The sequence below is a fragment of the Pteropus vampyrus genome, unplaced genomic scaffold, assembly GCF_000151845.1.
Source record: "Pteropus vampyrus isolate Shadow unplaced genomic scaffold, Pvam_2.0 Scaffold242, whole genome shotgun sequence".
Lineage (NCBI taxonomy): Eukaryota > Metazoa > Chordata > Mammalia > Chiroptera > Pteropodidae > Pteropus > Pteropus vampyrus.
Window position 1 is genome coordinate 1,361,413 of NW_011889023.1, and position 17,025 is coordinate 1,378,437.

At 39.0% G+C, this 17,025-nt stretch overlaps 2 protein-coding genes and 2 pseudogenes across 24 annotated transcripts in view; 2 read left to right on the top strand and 2 right to left on the bottom strand.

Moving 5' to 3' along the window:
* The window catches only part of P2RY14 (purinergic receptor P2Y14), a 54,976-nt gene extending 53,849 nt beyond the window's left edge, over positions 1-1,127 (bottom strand). Inside the window, exon 1 of the mRNA XM_023519965.1 lies at positions 1,063-1,127. The gene's annotated coding sequence lies outside the window, so the exon portion shown is untranslated. The remainder of the gene's footprint in view (positions 1-1,062) is intronic.
* MED12L (mediator complex subunit 12 like) overlaps positions 1-17,025 on the top strand; it is a 317,720-nt gene that overhangs the window by 168,111 nt on the left and 132,584 nt on the right. The window lies entirely within an intron of this gene.
* Positions 9,679-9,797, top strand: LOC111729002 (annotated as a pseudogene).
* LOC111729004 lies at positions 10,052-10,170 on the bottom strand (annotated as a pseudogene).

Consider the following 17,025-nt stretch of genomic DNA (forward strand, 5'->3'; position numbering starts at 1 on the left):
CTCCATCCCCACCCCCACCTCTGTTAACACAAATCTGATCTCTTTTTCTATGTGTGGTTTTTTTTTAGATTCCACATATAAGTGAGATCATACAGCATTTGTCTTTCTCTGACTTATTTCACTTAGATAATGCCCTCAAGGTCCATCCACTTGGTTGCAAATGGCAGGATTTCCTTTCTTTTTTATGGCTACACAGTATTCAATTGTGTGTGTATGTGTGTGTACATACACATTTGCGTATATATATACACACATACCACAATATACACGATGTATATGTATATAGATATGTGTATGTGTGTGTATACGTATGTATTTTATAGATATATATCTATAGACATATATCTATAGATATATATTTCTTGACTAGACGGATTGCATGAGCTTGGTCGAATATGCTGACAATGTGGATCTATGCCAGTTCCCCTGTGTATAACTTAAATTTATGTTTGAAGTATTTTAAATAACTGAGCTGATTAGTCATAGATCATAATAAATTACATTTGAACTTAAATTTTTGCTATGCATAGAGATGTTTTTGCAGCTTATAATTCTCTTTAAAGGTAAATAAATATCTAATTAGTTAATGGAAGTTATCCTAATAACAAAGATAAAAAGTTTTTTACCTATATATGTACAAATAGACACTATATATCTTTGCACACATGCAATTGTAAACAAAAACGTGTTCACATGGACTCATATTTTTGTAGTAATTGATTTTGTAATTTTTAGAGGCAATTTTGATACACATTTATAAGCTTTTGAAATGTTCGTCCTAGATGAATACCTTTTAAGCATTTTCTTTGATATCTCTTCATCACAGATATATTTTAAAAGCCACAAATGGAAATCATAAATAATCATCAATGATAAAATTTCAGATTTGGATCCCCAAATCAGCATGAGCCAATATATTACCATTCCAACCAATTATAGTTTTCAAACAAAAGTAAGACAATGGGGATAGTGCAGTACTGCTACCCAGTTCCGACATCTTTTCCATTCTCACGCACCATTCACGTACACTCACATTCTTGCATGGAAAAGCGTTTTCCTTACCTGCCTCTAGCCTTTCATCTGCAAGTCAGGCAACATTCATTTCAGAACATGTCTCACTGTGTGCTCCAAATTGAGACTGTTTTATACAGGTCCTTACTTGTCTTGAAGAACGACTGAAATCAGGAAGTTGACAGAAACCACGAGATAGTGGGTTGAATGTCAACTCTGCTGAGTTAGCCAACTAGAACTTAAGGCTGGGAGATGGAGACAAGGAGGAAGATAGAGATGTTTGGATCTCTGTGGGTGCCAGGCTAGCCTCTGGTAGTTCTTTTCCTTCAGTGATCCAAAATTTCTACTTGAAATTTTTTACAGCCATCCCCCCGCCCCCCGCCCCATTTCCACATCGTCTGGCAAATGAATAGCCAGGCAACAACCTAAATATATTTTCTTTTAAAACCTTGCCATTGCCAAATTCAACATGTGGTAAGAGGTGGAGACCTTATGGTGGGTAATTGAGGTAGATAAGGCATGGTTCTCTCCGAAACACCCTGTTAAGAGGAAATCGTCAACAGCCACACAATGTAGTATGTTCACAGGTGGGTAGGTAATTGGGGCCACCTGGAAATGTGTAATTACCATTTGAGTAAAGCAGCGTTTTGACACCAATGACCACGTGTGTTAGGTGAGAGATGGTGCTCCTGTTGGTTTTTTTCCACGTTAATTTTTCCATGTTCAAGCATTATTGACAAATAGATCATGAATAGGACTTCAGATAAATTAATCTTTTGTTATGTTTGTGTTATGTGCTTGTTTTCAAAGCGAAAGGCAGGGCCTCTTTGTATTTTTGGTTCCTCTCGGGTTTTATAATATAATGTGTAATGTTGAGCAGGAAGCTCCAGTGTTTTCCCCACTGAATAGTGTAGTGCGCAGCTAGATTTGGAAGCACTCAGAATTTTATTACAAAGGCCTCATCAGAGTGTGTGACTCAGAACCAGCTAAGAAAGAAGAAAAGCTGTGCTCTGAAAAGCTCTTTATAAGGCTCCTGCACTTCAGGCGTGTTCACTTAGGTTGTTCCATTGCCAAATTATGGGCTAACGGCTTAACTCATAAAGTTCAGTTTGATTTAAAAACATAATATATACGTTTACAGTTATAATAGTCAGTAGTATTTACATATACGCTATGATAATTCCAGCTAGTGTTCTAGATACTTTATATATACCCACTATATAATTGGCAGTGTTTTAGGCAATAGAGATGAAGTGGTGACTAAGTCAGACCCAAGTCCTTTTCCTCATGAAGTTCATTTTCTTATTTTGTGTCTCACATACAAACTTAATAGTCACTGTCGATTCATTTAATGAACTCAGCAGAGGCCCCAAGGGACCCACAGCTTGTTTAGAGAGGCTCTCTACTTGGCTTTGCCCGAGGGATCCATTCTGGATCTATGTTGTCCTTGCTGCTGCTGTGACTAATGGGGCTAAGAACACCAGTGTGCATACCGAGGCTTGTTGGCTTCCACTGCAGGTAAATAGATGCAAGGACAGACAGAAGGATGAGCCATTGGAGTCTGGTTACTATCAGGGCACATTGCAAAGTCTTTCAGCTGTAAACATTATGCTGATTAAATGGATGCTTTGGCATTACCCATCTCTAAGCTGCAGCTCTAAAGACTTGTGTGACTTATAGCAGTTAGGTGCTGTTTATTCTGAGTCTCAGAAACACACATTAGTCATTCCCAGTGCTCTCCTGTGCTTCTTGCTTTCTCCATAGGGTGCTCCGCATACCTGTTACTGAGTATGGCTGGGGAGAAAATGATACTTGTCTTCTTTGTGGAACCAGTAGTTACAAAGTCCAAGGCCAAAAGAATAGCATTGCAAGTAGTCACCTGATGGCCGGTGGTCCTGATAAGTGAGGTAGACCCTGTTAAGGTCTTCGGAGTCAAGGAATTGTAGAGAAGTAGAGAGCTCATGGCCCATGCAGTGATCAGCTGACACTCAGCTAAAGTTTGTCAGGATCCAGTGTTACCTCATCTGTGGATGAGCTAGTGTAATCAGAATCTTGAATGCTGACTGTGTTTGACTGTTCTAAACATTTTATAAGTTTTAGCTCATTGAGTTCTCACAGCAACCGCATAAGCTGGGTGGGTTTCACTACAGTCCTCTCTCACACCTTTTCTGTAATAGCTGAGGAAACTGAGGGTGTTGCTGCAAATTTGCCGTTCCGGAGTAAGGGCCACAAGACTCAGGCAGTTGAAGGAAAACGCGGAGAACTATAGGCAACTGTGACAGAGCTCTTTATTCCATCAAGGGCACAGCCGACTTCACAGGACAGCAGTTCTCCAGCAAGGACACGGTACTCCCTCACCCCCTCCACCCCCACATGGCAGAGGTGCCTTCTATACACAGGTTAAACGATAGTGGCACACTGCCAGATGATGGGAGCCTACATATGCGTACCAGGGACATAGTTAGATAAGGGGAAAAGTGCTGAGTTTTCTTCTGCTAAGGGTGTCAGGAGGGAGCCTGATTACGGTTATCTTTCTTTCTCCACACACTGAGGCACAGAGATGTTAAGTTGGGTCGACAGCTCCTAGAGCTGGCATTTGGACCCTGGCAGAGTAGCTCATGGAGCCTGTGCTCTTAACTGCACTTGCAGGTTTCTCCTGATTTTGCATGTTGTTATCTAAATCAAATATTTTCAACTTTATGAATGCCTAACTTTTTGTGGGCCACAACAAAACCTAACCATGCACTGTATTTGGCTTTTAGGAAGCCAGTTTGTGGCTTCTGTTTTTTTTGTTTTTTTTTCCCCCCAATTTATTTATTTTAATTAGTTTCAAGTATACAGTACATTGGTTAGACATCTATATATTTCATAAAACGATCACTCCAATTGCTCCCTCCCTCCCCTAACCCTCCAAATAGCCAATGTATTCATGCTAATTGCATTCCCTGTGCCATGCTCCACATCCCTGTGACCATCCATCAGCTACTAATTTGTACTTCTTTAATCCTTTACCCCATACTCCCAGCTCCCCAAACTCCCCTCCCCTCTATCTATCACCAATTGTTCTTTCCATTCATCTACTCTCTTAGTTGGAACACTTAATTCTTTTCCATTTGAGGTACTTATTGATAGGAATGTAGTTGTTACCATTCTTTATTCCTGTTTTTGATACATGTTTTTTCTTCTTAAAGAAGTCCCTTCAACATTTCCTGTAATACTGGCTTGGTGGTGAAAAATTCCTTCAGCTTATTTTTGTCTGGGAAGCTCTTTATCTGTCCTTCAACTCTAAATGATAGCTTTGCTGGATAAAGTATTTTTGGTTATAGATCCTGGGTCTTCATCCTGTCGAATATTTTTTGCCAAGCCCTTCTGTCCTGCATAGTTTCTTTCGAGAAATCAGCTGCCAGTCTTATGGGTGCTCTCTTGTAGGTAACTAACTGTTTTTCTCTTGCTGCTTTTAAGATTCTCTCTTTGTATTTAACCTTTGGCATTTTAATTATGATGTGTCTTGGTGTAGGCCTCTTTGGATCTCTGATTTTTGGAATTCTCTGAGCTTCCTAGGGTTTAATGTCCATTTTTTTCACCAGGTTAGGGAAGTTTTCCATCATTATTTCTTCAAACAGCTGTTCAGCATCTTGATTTTCTTCAGTTATGTGGATCAGACGGATATTTGAATCCTTAATAGTGTCCCATATGTTCCTTAAATCATTTTTATAGTCTTGGCATCTTATCTCTTGCTATTCTGATTGAGTGTCCTTGGCTTTCCTGTCCTCTAGATAGGGCATTTGATCCTTTTCTTTATTCACTCTGTTTATTCCTTTGTTTATTCTATTTAATATATTTCTCATCTCAGATAATGTGTCCTTTATTTCATACTGGTTCCCTTTTATAATTTCCGTTTCCATTTTTATGTATTTTATCTCTATGTTGAAGTTCTCACTGAATTTATCTACATTTCCCAAAAATTCATTGAGCATCTTCATAATCAGTGTTTTGAACTCTGCATCTGTTAGATTAGTTGACTCCATTATATCTGGATCTCTGTTCTGTTCTCTCATATGGTTTCTGCTTCTTTGTCTTCCCATTTTGGCTACCTTTCTGCGTCTGTTTCTGTGTACTAAGCAAAGCTCCTAGTCTCCAGGTCTTATTAGTATGGATTTGTGAAGTAGGTGTCGAGTGGCACAGTCCTGAGAGGGGTTCAGCTCTATCTTTCTTGCCCTGCTACCTGCCATTACAACTATAAAACAGAGGCCACGGAGGCGGGCAACCAAAATGGCGTAGATGATAGAAGCTCTGTTTATCCCTCTGGTGACCAAATCAAAATTGTGACAGAAATAATCTCAAGCCTCTACCTCTCTGGGGCCACCTGTTAAGATTCAGCAAGCAATCCACAGATGCTGTGCTTATAGTTACCTCAAAAGGCCACACCAGAAACTGAGGCCAGCTGTTTCAAGGGTGAGTCTAGGCGCTGCTCAGCAAGGAGCACTTGACTCACTGAGGATACACCAGGATGTGGTTTGGGTGGGGCCATGAGTTGGGGGAAGCGAGGTTTCAGACAATCCTCTGGGCAGAGCGACCTCTGTTATCCAGTTTGATGATGTCACGGCTATGGCGGCGCTGTGTCCGCTCTCTGAGAAGCGGGAGAAGGCTCAACAGGGAACAATGGATACCGCTGGCACTTCTGTACAGGGTGAGTCTCGCTTCGGCCCTCACTCCGACTGTGTCTCCCTGTAAGTCTGTGGTGTCCCCTGCGCTCAGCCGAATAGGCATTGGTGCTCAGAGCGAGCAAGTACATCACAGCAAAAATCCTCTTGGGGACACGGCCCCTTTAAGAGGAGCCTGCTGCTACTGCAGCCTCAATCTCACTCAGCCGCTCGAGACCAGGCAGCCTCGCATCCTCGCCCCGTCCTACCTTCTGCCATTGCAGAGTGCTTTCTTGGATTTCTCCCTAGTTGTATGGCTTGTTTATCTAGATCCCAGGTGATTTTTCCTTGCTGCTGCTCCTTATTTCTGTCACAATTTTGATTTGGTCACCAGAGGGATAAACAGAGCTTCTATCATCTACGCCATTTTGGTTGCCCGCCTCCGTGGCCTCTGTTTTATAGTTGTAATGGCAGGTAGCAGGGCAAGAAAGATAGAGAATGCATAGCTGGGGGACTCAAAAGGAAAACCCAATTTGACCAAAAGGATTGGATCAAAACACACATACTCTCATATACGTGATTGAGGAGCACTTTACAGAGGGTCTCCATAGGAACTATTTGTGGGTCAACTATTTCTGTTTTTGCAGATGAGAAAATAGAGCTTAAGAAAATTTAGCTAAATTGCCCAAGCTAGGAGATGGAAGGAATGGACTTTGGAGCTGGTTTTAAGATTCAGAGTTTAGTATTTCTTCTCTAGCCCAGTGGCTTGTTCTTACAACCAGATGAACAGTGAGTACTGATTCATTAACTCATCAAGCATCTGAGAGTGAGTTGCACAGGAAAAGTGTAATTTTTCATCAAGAATTACTGATTGTATATATACATAAAATTTTAATCTGATATGAGATGTGTAAAGAGAGTAATGGCAGGCAAATGAAATGATGCAGATGATAATGACTAGATGACAGGACAAGTGGTAGAATTGGTGGTTAAGTTTGCACTTGCCTTGAAATTAGGGAGGATGAACATGTGCGTAGTCAGGAAGAACTTGGTGAATTATCTTTTCATCTTGTGTTCTCAGGATTATAGGTGTCAAGACAGATTGTCTTCCTTAGTAGAGTTTTTGGCTATAGAAGCTTACTAACAGGTGGACAAAGGCAAGTCTTATGGTTTCTCTTTCTACGTTTGGGAGACTTTTAAGAGAAACACCTGGAGCGGCTGCTTTTTCCCCCTGAGCCTCTGGATTGTCTTCCATGCCCGCTGCTTACCTGGAGACTCTGAAGCAGTTCTCTCCGACTCTTTTAAGATCTTTGTTTATATGCATGACTGGCCATGAACATCACCTAGGGAGATTCCAGGATCCTGCTTCAAATGAACCAAATCAGAATCCTTGTGTTTTTGGCTCAGGAATCTGTATTTTCAAAAGTGTCCAGATAGTTCAGAGATGTGGTCAGGTGTGAGCATTCCTGCCTCCCTATTTTGGAACCTCTAATCTTACAAAAGACACATGGAGGAACTTCTGTTTTCTTGGCAGATGCCCTACCTTCCAACCTGTTTTGTTCCGCTCACTCCAACCGCCTGGTCCCTTATCAGTTATTACCATAGCTTTGGACAGCCATGCAGACCTGTGTCCTGAGAGCAGAAATTTTGATGATCAGAGTACTGGTAGGGTGATAATAATGATAAGAGAGATTCATAGAGAGAGAGAGAGAGAGTAAGGCTAGAGCAACCACGTAGAAGATGAAACCCATGGAGGAAAGAAGAATATCAAAAGGGGCTTATGGAATAAAAACAATGATATTTGTCTTCTTCTGAGGCATTTAGTTTTATATTTCATCGATTTTCATAGATTTTTTTCCTACTGGATGTCAGTGATTGATATAAATCTGTTTTTACACTGTTGTTTCTCTCAGCAGGAAAGTCTCCAGAGTGAACTCTTCTTTTATTTATGCACTTCACCTGTCACTCAGGTTTTGAAGACTGGCCCCAGCTATCTGACTGTGAACGCATGGAATCAATGGGTGGACATATTCATGAATGACTCAGACGTATTTCAATGCAGGATTTAAAATCAGCTTTGCCACCATTTTGGATTTTTTGAGTTATTTCGTGGATATGCTTAAATACGAAGATTAGCTTGTACACACTTCTCTCTATTAGAATTGGAAATCAATATCTTATTAATATTTGCAAAAACATTTTATCCTGACAAACTGTCATATCTTCATGTATTTTTAAAATTAGATATTTTGTTATGATGTTTAGCAACACAACTTGGCTTTATTTAACAACTAGACACCAGGCTCAATATATAAAGTAATAAAATAATAATGATGGTAATAACAAAAAATAATTAAAAATTAAAAAATATAAACATGTTTTCTTTCAGAATTCTTACTGTCCCCTTCTCCCAAAAGGAGGAAAAAGCTAAAATGATCAGTGTTTTGTTTTTTTCTATGTTGTTTTGATTCATACTCAATAGTTCTATGTTCCTTCAACGCCTTCCTATTTTATTTTGTGGAACCCTTAGATTAAAGTACTATGGGATTTCAACCTGATTAATCTTTTCCTCAGAACCCTCTGCATACCCACAGTATGACCGCCACCTCAGCTCACTGCACATGGTCACAGACACACATTTACTTTCTCCAGCATTGCTTCCAGGCTGGACTCTGCCCTGTCGGTAATAAGACTGGTTATATATAAACATCCCTTGTGTATTCATACTACAAATAGAGAGAGTTTAACACACGTAATCCTCAAACATGTCTGTTGTTTCTAGTTAGTTCCCATCCAGCCCATCATTAGCTGCCCTTAGAGTTGGTTTTCCTACTTATTGGTGTTCTGTAAATGTTCTATTTTGTTTCTTTCCCCTAAATCTTTTTTTTTTTTTTAAAGTAAGTACAAAAACTTTGTTATTGGCACATCCCACTTTTTTCCCATTTGCTTTATTGGATAATAAGACACTAGTGCACTTTGCTTTTTCCCCACTTGCTGTCTCTGACTTACTCAAGGTAACCCTGTATAGATATACCTTATTCATTATTTTCATGACTTTGTAGTATCCTGCAACTTATTTAATCAGTCCCTACTGATGAACATTTTGATAGATATGAACATTTTCAATGAATTTATTTTAACCTTAGGAACTATTTACTGGATTACACCATGAAAAAAATAGTTTTTTTTAAAAAAAGACTGTTGACAAGTGATTTTATAAGTAAGTGTGTGTGGGGGGGTGGTGGTGTGGGGGGTGGTGTGTGTGTGTGTGGCTGCAGACAAGAGTCCACTGGACATTGAGAAATATATTGGGATAAGGACACAGGATTTTACTGCAAGGCTCAATATAAACATATGAAGATACAGAGATATTTAAAGGAAGTGAGTTGAGAAGTTGCCCTCTAAAAAGATCTATGAAGGAAGTAATATCTGAAGTAATTCTTATTAGACAGACTACTCTTTTTGTGTTAGTATGGGTTGAAAGTCACTCTGGGATTAAAATAAAGGTGTTACCAAAGGCATGATGTCAGGAAAGTTAGCAGAGGTGGGTGGGTGGGGCATAAGGTAGAGGATCCTAATTGTCATGCTGAAGTGTTCCTAATTCAGTATATCATTTTTTTGAGCTTTGTTGTAAAATAATTGAAGATGTGCTTTAAAAAGTGTATTCTATTAGAAAACATTCAGTGCAAATGTGCCTTTTTGTGTTTCTCTATGTGAAGCATTAAATCTTACAAGGTTAGTGCACTGATTTAGAGTAGTGGAGGAGGGTGGCAGGAATTATGTCATTAAAACATAATTAGCCACTGTATTGTAAAATAATGCGGTTTTGTTTTTTAACTTCTCAAAACGGGTGACAGGCACAGGAATTCTTAGCAGTTGTATGCTGAGATAATGGAGAGATAAACGTCTGGAGTACAATATCTCCACCTTCTGGTAGATTGACAGAGTAACAGTTTATAAAATGAATTGATATGCCCAGTATTTACATATTTCGTAGACAGCCTACTTTTAAAACCTGAGTTTGGTCTATGGCCATGCCACCCTGAACAAGCCTGATCCCATCTGATCTCAGAAGCTAAGCAGAGTTGGGCCTGGTTAGTACTTGGATGGGAGACCACCTAGGAAGACCAGGCGCTGAGGGGTAAAAAAACCCCCGAGTTTGGGGTAGAGTCATGAGTTGAATATCTAGTCTCAATTAGTTGAAGTCTTCAAACAGATTTTCTTTGTTGCTAGTATTAGATTGGGTTTAATTTAGGATTCAGAGGAATGAATATCAGTCAATGTTATTGGCAAACAACCAAAATTGAAACTTTTTTTTTTAGGTGAGGCAACCCTTTTTTGACTTCACAGATTGCAAGGATCTTGTCAGTTTACAATCCCTTATTTTTTATTTTTTATGCCTACAGCATCTGGTCCTCTTAGGTGGTCTCCCATCCAAGAACTAACCAGGCCTAACCCTGCTTAGCTTCCGAGATCAGACGGGATCGGGCTTGTTCAGGATGGCATGGCTGTAGGCAAAATTGAAACTTTTAACTGTTGTAAAAACAACAAAACTTCAGATCAGTGTTTCCTCTTCTCCGTATGTTTTTTTGGAAAGATGCTGAGTCTCTGAAATATATCATTTCACACCCTCGAGTCTCTGAAATCTATCATTTCTCATTATCTTTATTCTGCGCCCATCTGTTCTCAAGGATTGCCCCAGCTGTCACTTTCTCTGGAAGTGTCCTCGATACCTTTGTGGTGTCAGTGTTCTTTCCCCATGGCTTGTTTTTACATCATGCCCACCTAACATGGGCAGTGGCTGTCCTTATTGGCTTATTTTGATATTCCAAGTGCCCACTACCATAGCAGACACTCAAAAATGTTTGTTGAGTGAATGTATGTTACCAATATACACCGAAAATGTCCCACAAGTGTATGCTCTGGTTCTGTAGGTAAAGATAAGTGAGATGATGGAATTAATTTGAAAACAAGGACTATGAATATTTTTAAATACAATAATGTTGTCCTGGCTTATTAGAATGTCTAATCACTTGTATCTGCACACCTTTGAGCTCCATTTGGAGGTATCCAAACTCCTGACTTGCATAGTGATTCAATTTAGGACCGGTAACTTAGAGGATAGAACACTGCTTTTGTAAGACAGTTTATTTACTTAGTGCCCTAACTGCTCGGCTTTTTAGTAAATCGTTAGAACAAGTTAGGAAAATGAAACTTGAGAAGTGATTGAGAGAAGTTTGAGCTGGAATGAAACTTAGGAATGTAGAGAATTACTTCATTTTTATTAGATAAACTTTCCCAGAGTCGTTCTGGTAAACAGATACTACTTCATGCTGTGGTGATGTGTGGGAGGAGCATACGCTAGCAAGTTTGGGGAAGGTTTTGTGGTGTTGAGACTTGAGAGAACTTCACTGAGGTTAACTAAAGTCAAAGGAAATGCTGGCGGTGATCTCATGCAGCTTTTTTTTTTTTTTTTTTTAAACTTAAAGAGTAAGCCACACTTGCAAGTATGTAGAATCCATCTTTGTTCAGCAAACTGATATTTACTAAGCACACTCGTTTGTACTTCCCGATCATGTAGGGTTGTGTGGTTATTATCCTTGGCAACATATTTTCCTTGGCAGTCTGACTGAGAAATTCTTTGTGGTTTTAAGCAATTAATGCTGTAGAGAACTTCATGTATCTTTAATTAATCTGAGCTCAGCAGTGATTCTTATGCTCTTGTGTATGGATCAGTTGTTTGGCGTAATCAGAACGAAGAATGAATGAGACCAAGTTCCTGTCTTCAGTCCTCAAAGAGCAGCTGTGCTTGTTGCTCTTTTCTGATTTGCAGGGACCACAAGGTGGGTTGAATGAGGACATGTGGTTACACTTGTGTGACTTAATCATGACAGGAAGGCCAAATCAGAACCCATATTCCACTCAAACATGATGGGGCCTTATCAGTCTCTTTTAGGAGCATCACAGACTTCCTTTAAGTGGCATTTATTGTAGGTAGCTGACACCAGTGCCCTTGGCTCTGCCTCCTGACCAACCTGTTTGTTGTCTGCATGGGGGCCTGGACCCTGGAAGTGCAAATGCAGCCTCCTTCCCTAAAATGTGTTGAAATCATAACAATCATAAATCTGGTACTTGGTAGTTAATAATGTTAAAAATAAATTGTGATGGTTTTGTTGTGGAAGAGAGAAAAGAATTTAAATTAGAATGTAAATTATGTATTCCTTCAGAAAGCAAAAGCAGACAAAAGTATTCAGTTTGCTGGGTTCTTTCTTGTGGCATTGAACAAAGCCATCAGCAACTAACACTATCCTAGAAACCATTATCCACACCCCCAGGAAGCATCCGTTAGTGACTGGTGTTGAATAGCTGCTAATCCAGCATCCAGGCCTCACAGTTTGTGTTAGGAAGCTGGATGGAAGGAGCTTCACAGTGGAGCTTCTCATCGATGATAGATGTAATGGCTGGATTCCTTGAGTTCTTTTTCCTTGTCCTAAGCTGCTTGTTTAACTGGATAGCACAGTCTTAATGTAGACATGAGCTTTTATTATGTGCTATAGGCATGGGGGCCGTATATCCCGGTTTGCCCACACTGTCCCAGTTTACAGCAGTTTTACCAGGTCAGTAAGTGACACTTTCGGTCTCAGAAGTACCCAGGTTTTGAAAATGAATTATATGCTCCTCCTAATTACAGGGGAATAAAATGATCAAATATGCCTGATTGATTGGCTTAACTTAATGTTCTCTTTCATGTTTATTAAAGAAATTATTAAGCCTTTGGCTGAGAGCACTTCTCTAGTTCAAGCCCAGCTTTATTTGCAGTATTGATATAGCTTATTTGTGTTAATAGCATTTGGTAACAAATAATTAGCAAGGCTTTTGGTAGTATCAGTAATACCTTGAGGCATTCATTGCATTTTAATAATGAGCCATGGTTAAAACCTGAGTTTCCAGAGACAGGTTGCCTGAGTCAGGATCCCAGCAACAGCCTTTCCGAACTGTGTGACCTTAGGAATGAGACTCAACCTCTTCATCTCTAATGTGGGGCAGTGCTGGTGCTTCCTCAGGGGTTTGTATGGGGACAAAGTGGGTAGATATAGGTCAGTTGCTGAGAATGGTATTTGGTGCAGAGAGAGTGCCCAGTTAAACATTAGCTATTTTTATTTTATTAGAAAACAGTGTTAAAAGTACTAAAACAGTATGGGAAGGAGCAGAAAAGTCAAGGCTCAAGCAGTAATTTCATCGGTTAAAATCATGGTGGTAGTTTATTTTCTTCTCTCACTAGCATACAGTGAGAGGGGTCCAGTTCTGCCCTGCCCTCAAACCTTTGCTCTTCCATGAGATCTCACAGCCTGGTCCTGGGTCTGAGTTGAGCCAGGTGCAGGACCAAGCAGGGCAGAGGCCTGGCTTATCCACCATTGCCGAGGGCTAACTGTCAGGATTGGGTGCAAGGTTGTTAATGGAGGTGAGGGAGAGAGGGGTGACTTGGATTTCTAGTTAAGGTGTCTGAGTGGACGATGCTGCTGTTAACTGAGTTCAAGAGTAAGGAGCCTTCTTGGATGGGGCGGGGAGAGGAAGTGATGCAGTCCAGGTAGCACCGTGGACTTCCTGACCTCATAACTTGCCACCATCACTTACTCATTAGCCATATGTGCCTCAGTTTCCTCATCTGTAAAATGGGAATAATTATAGAATACATATCCTTCATAGGGCTGTTGTGGGAAGTAAACAATTTAAATACATAAAGTGCTTAGGTGGTGACTGGTTAACAGTACCGAAGATAAGATCACCATCATTTGTCTGTTTTTAACCTGTGATATTAGGACTATTTGCGGGGTATATATAGCTGTCTTTTCAAATGACATTTGCAGAGACTATATTAAACTTAAAAGCAGGCATCTAATAAAGCTTGTATACAGACTTCAGAGATCACATGCTTTTTACAGTTTTTATGTAATTATGGAGAGGTGGGAATAGACTTTTTTGCCTTATTTATTAATTTATGATTAATGCCATATTCCTCCACAGATTTATTTAGGTCTTATTTGTATCTAGAGGCTGGGATTTCTGTATTACTTGAAAGCTTGGGCATATTTTTCTCTCTGTTCGCAGATGGTTCAGGAACCTAGATCAGAGTTCTCAATGTAGGCAATACCTCCCCAAGGGACAGTTTGTCAAATCTGAAGTATTTTTTTTCTCCCAATATTTTGTGGATGCTTGGTGACTTGCAAAGTATGAGGCAGTCTTGCACAGTGAATTGTCCTATGCTTCTCATAGAAATAGCTTATTAAATTTTCTGATGCATGAAAATCTGTTTATAAATATCTCCGCCCACAGTTTAATTCTATTTTGTGTATAAAACATATTTTTACCTGGTTTAATATATACCAGCCAAACTTTTCCATGAATGTGGCTGTTGTCTAAATCGTCTCAAGAGTTTGGAATCTTCTCAAGAGTTATTTACCTTTATAGAAAGCCACCTTGCCAGTGTTAACAGTATAAGAGGCATTTGGGTCTCAAGTCAACATTTGTAGCTGTTGAATTCATATAATTATATATCGATGTAAGCATCTGACTACATGTCAAATCAATGAATATTTTCTCATGTAGTTGTACCTAAATATTTGATATTAAATCACATATCATTTTAGTATAAATTTCTTCCCCTATTTTTTCTTTATGTTATAATTTTACTCATCATACACACACATGCAGGTGATCCTTGATTTTATAGTTCTGAGATACATGCATTCGAGTTACCATGATTTGATTCAATAATACTGGTCTCCCAGCAACATGGTTCATATTTCAGTTACCACAGTATATTAACTGTATAATTCCATGAAGTACAAACTTCACTGCTGGTTTTCTAGTTCACAGTTCACCTTGTAAATAACCCATATGCATCACAATCAATTACCAGTCACATCGCTTCTTTCAAAATCATTTGGTGATTGGTCACTGCGCATCCATTATTCAGGTAATGCACAGGCAGCAAAGTGTGTAGTTGTGTTGCTTACTTGTTTGTCATGATAAACCCCATGTCATTCTACGAAAAAAGGATAATTGGAAGAGAGAGTTGATCAGCAAAGGTGAAAGTGCAGCAAAGAAATGAAAAGTGGTGATGCTGGGAGTGCAAACGTAGAGTTATAGAAGAGAGAGCTCACAGGGATGGAGCCTCTAGGTACATAGCCCGAGGAACCTGGTGAAGGTGAACTTACCGGCATCAACAAGAAAAGTGGTTTCGATGAAACGGATGAGATGTCCCAAAGAAAATTATGTTGGCAAGAAACTTCACGTTACAGGAATTTTTGGAGATAAAAGGATAAAATATTGGAAATTGATTCTAACTTAGAAAGGAGTGTGTGTGACAGTTTTACAAGACATAGAAAAAGGTGTTCACTCTGTATACTGAGTTATACACTGAGAAAGGCAAGCACTGTTCAAACTACTCAGACTAACTTCTTTTACACAAAAGTAAAAAAATTTAATTCTGTTTCTAACGCTATAAATTTACTATTTTTTGATTTCTTTATACATTTGAAACCAACAATAAGAAGGTTTTTAATGTTTTGATGAAAATGTTTTAAAGGTTATGGAACAATAATTTTTCCATTATTAAATAGAAAATTTGCACACTTTCAGCTTTGCACCATTATTTTTATGATCCCACACTACCGTGCAAGGTGAGGATGTGTGTGTGTGTGTGTGTGTGTGTGTGTGTGTGTGTGTGTGTGTGTGTGTGTTTATATGTATAGACAGATTTTATCTCTGGCTTTTATGTCAGTGTGTTAAAAATATGTCAAACTGTATTTCAAAAAGGATGCATTGGGTTTGATTGTGTTGAGAAACACTATTTTAAATAGTATTTAAATGATCTGTTTGATATTCATTTCCTTATATTTATTTCTCTAGCTGTAAAAACAACAAAAATTTGAAGACACATGATATGGTTGAGTCTTTTTGAAAAACAGAGATTTTGATAATTGATAGATGACATCAATGATATTGAAGATATTTTGGTTTAAGCTAGTAGGAACATTAAACAAAAGAGGTGATTTTTTAAAAAGACCTTTGAAAATAGTTAATAGGTTAAGTGGCTGAGTGGCATTTGTTGTGCTAAATTCGTTAGTCTTAGTTGCACGTGCTCTGTGTTTGTCTGCATATGTGTACATGTAAACATGTCCAGAGTGTTGCTGGAAAATCTTGTTTTTAACATTTAAACCAAGACTTAGACTTGGAGACTCTGAAAAAGCTGGTGAGTATTCAGACACATGGCTCATTTCTGAGAGTTGCTGTGCATAATTATATGTGAATATTTATATATACTCACAGTGAAGTTAGTGATTTCATTTTATTTGACTGGGAGCCGTGATATAGTGGAGAGAAATAGGGGATAAGACACATTATACTGAGAGTATTTTTCAGGCAACAGTATTGCTCCTTCACTTTATATAGGGTAACTGTACCTCATCCTTGGCATTATGGAGAGGGTAGAGAAAGAAGTTAGTCTTTCAAACTCTTCTCACATTAGTTGGTGTAAAATGTGGCTATCCTAACCTAGCTAGTGGCACACAGTTGGGGGAGGGGTGTGGCTATTCAGATGACCAAGCGAAGTATATTCATGTATTGGAGTGCCCCTGGAATTTATCGAAATGAAGTTTTGATGGAGAGAGGGATATTTCGATGGAGATCCTCAGAAAATTCTTTTAACACTCCCTGCTACCAACTTCTCTGCCAAAACCGACTTACCCACTAGGTAATTAGCAGTCCCCGAATTCTGACCCTGCCGAGGGTCATCGTTGTTCAACTAAGTTATTCTTGAGCCCTCGTTTTTGCTCACTTTAGCTTTTTAGAATTTTGCCGACAGTTTTAGAGAGTCTGAAGGTATTGTACTGTCATATACAAGTATATGCTTTGTCTCTGTAAACCATAATGTCCTCCTTTGTTGGCAAACGTGCCTTCACTCCTCCTCCCCTTTTCACGCTTCCCCAGCTTCTCATCCAGAGTTAGCAACAAATTAAGCACTTAGGCAACACTCAAGCAGCTGAAGGCTTTGGAAAAGCATGAAGGCTTTAAGGTTTGTCTTAGGAGAAAATATTTTAAGATTAAAAAGGTTACTTGTACTTTTTGGACTTGATTTATTGAACTCTATCCTTGAACTTAAGGTTATCTTTTTAAACTAATATATCACTATTAAGGTGGGATAAAGGTTAAAGGGAAGACTATTTTACTAATAATTTTCTAAAATAAAGACTATTACATGGCTCTTTGGTAAACTACATTAACCTGAATATTAACCAAGCTTCCGTATTCTCTTTTCTACCCTTAACACATGAGGATTTAAATGCAGAGTAGGGGTGTGATAATGGCA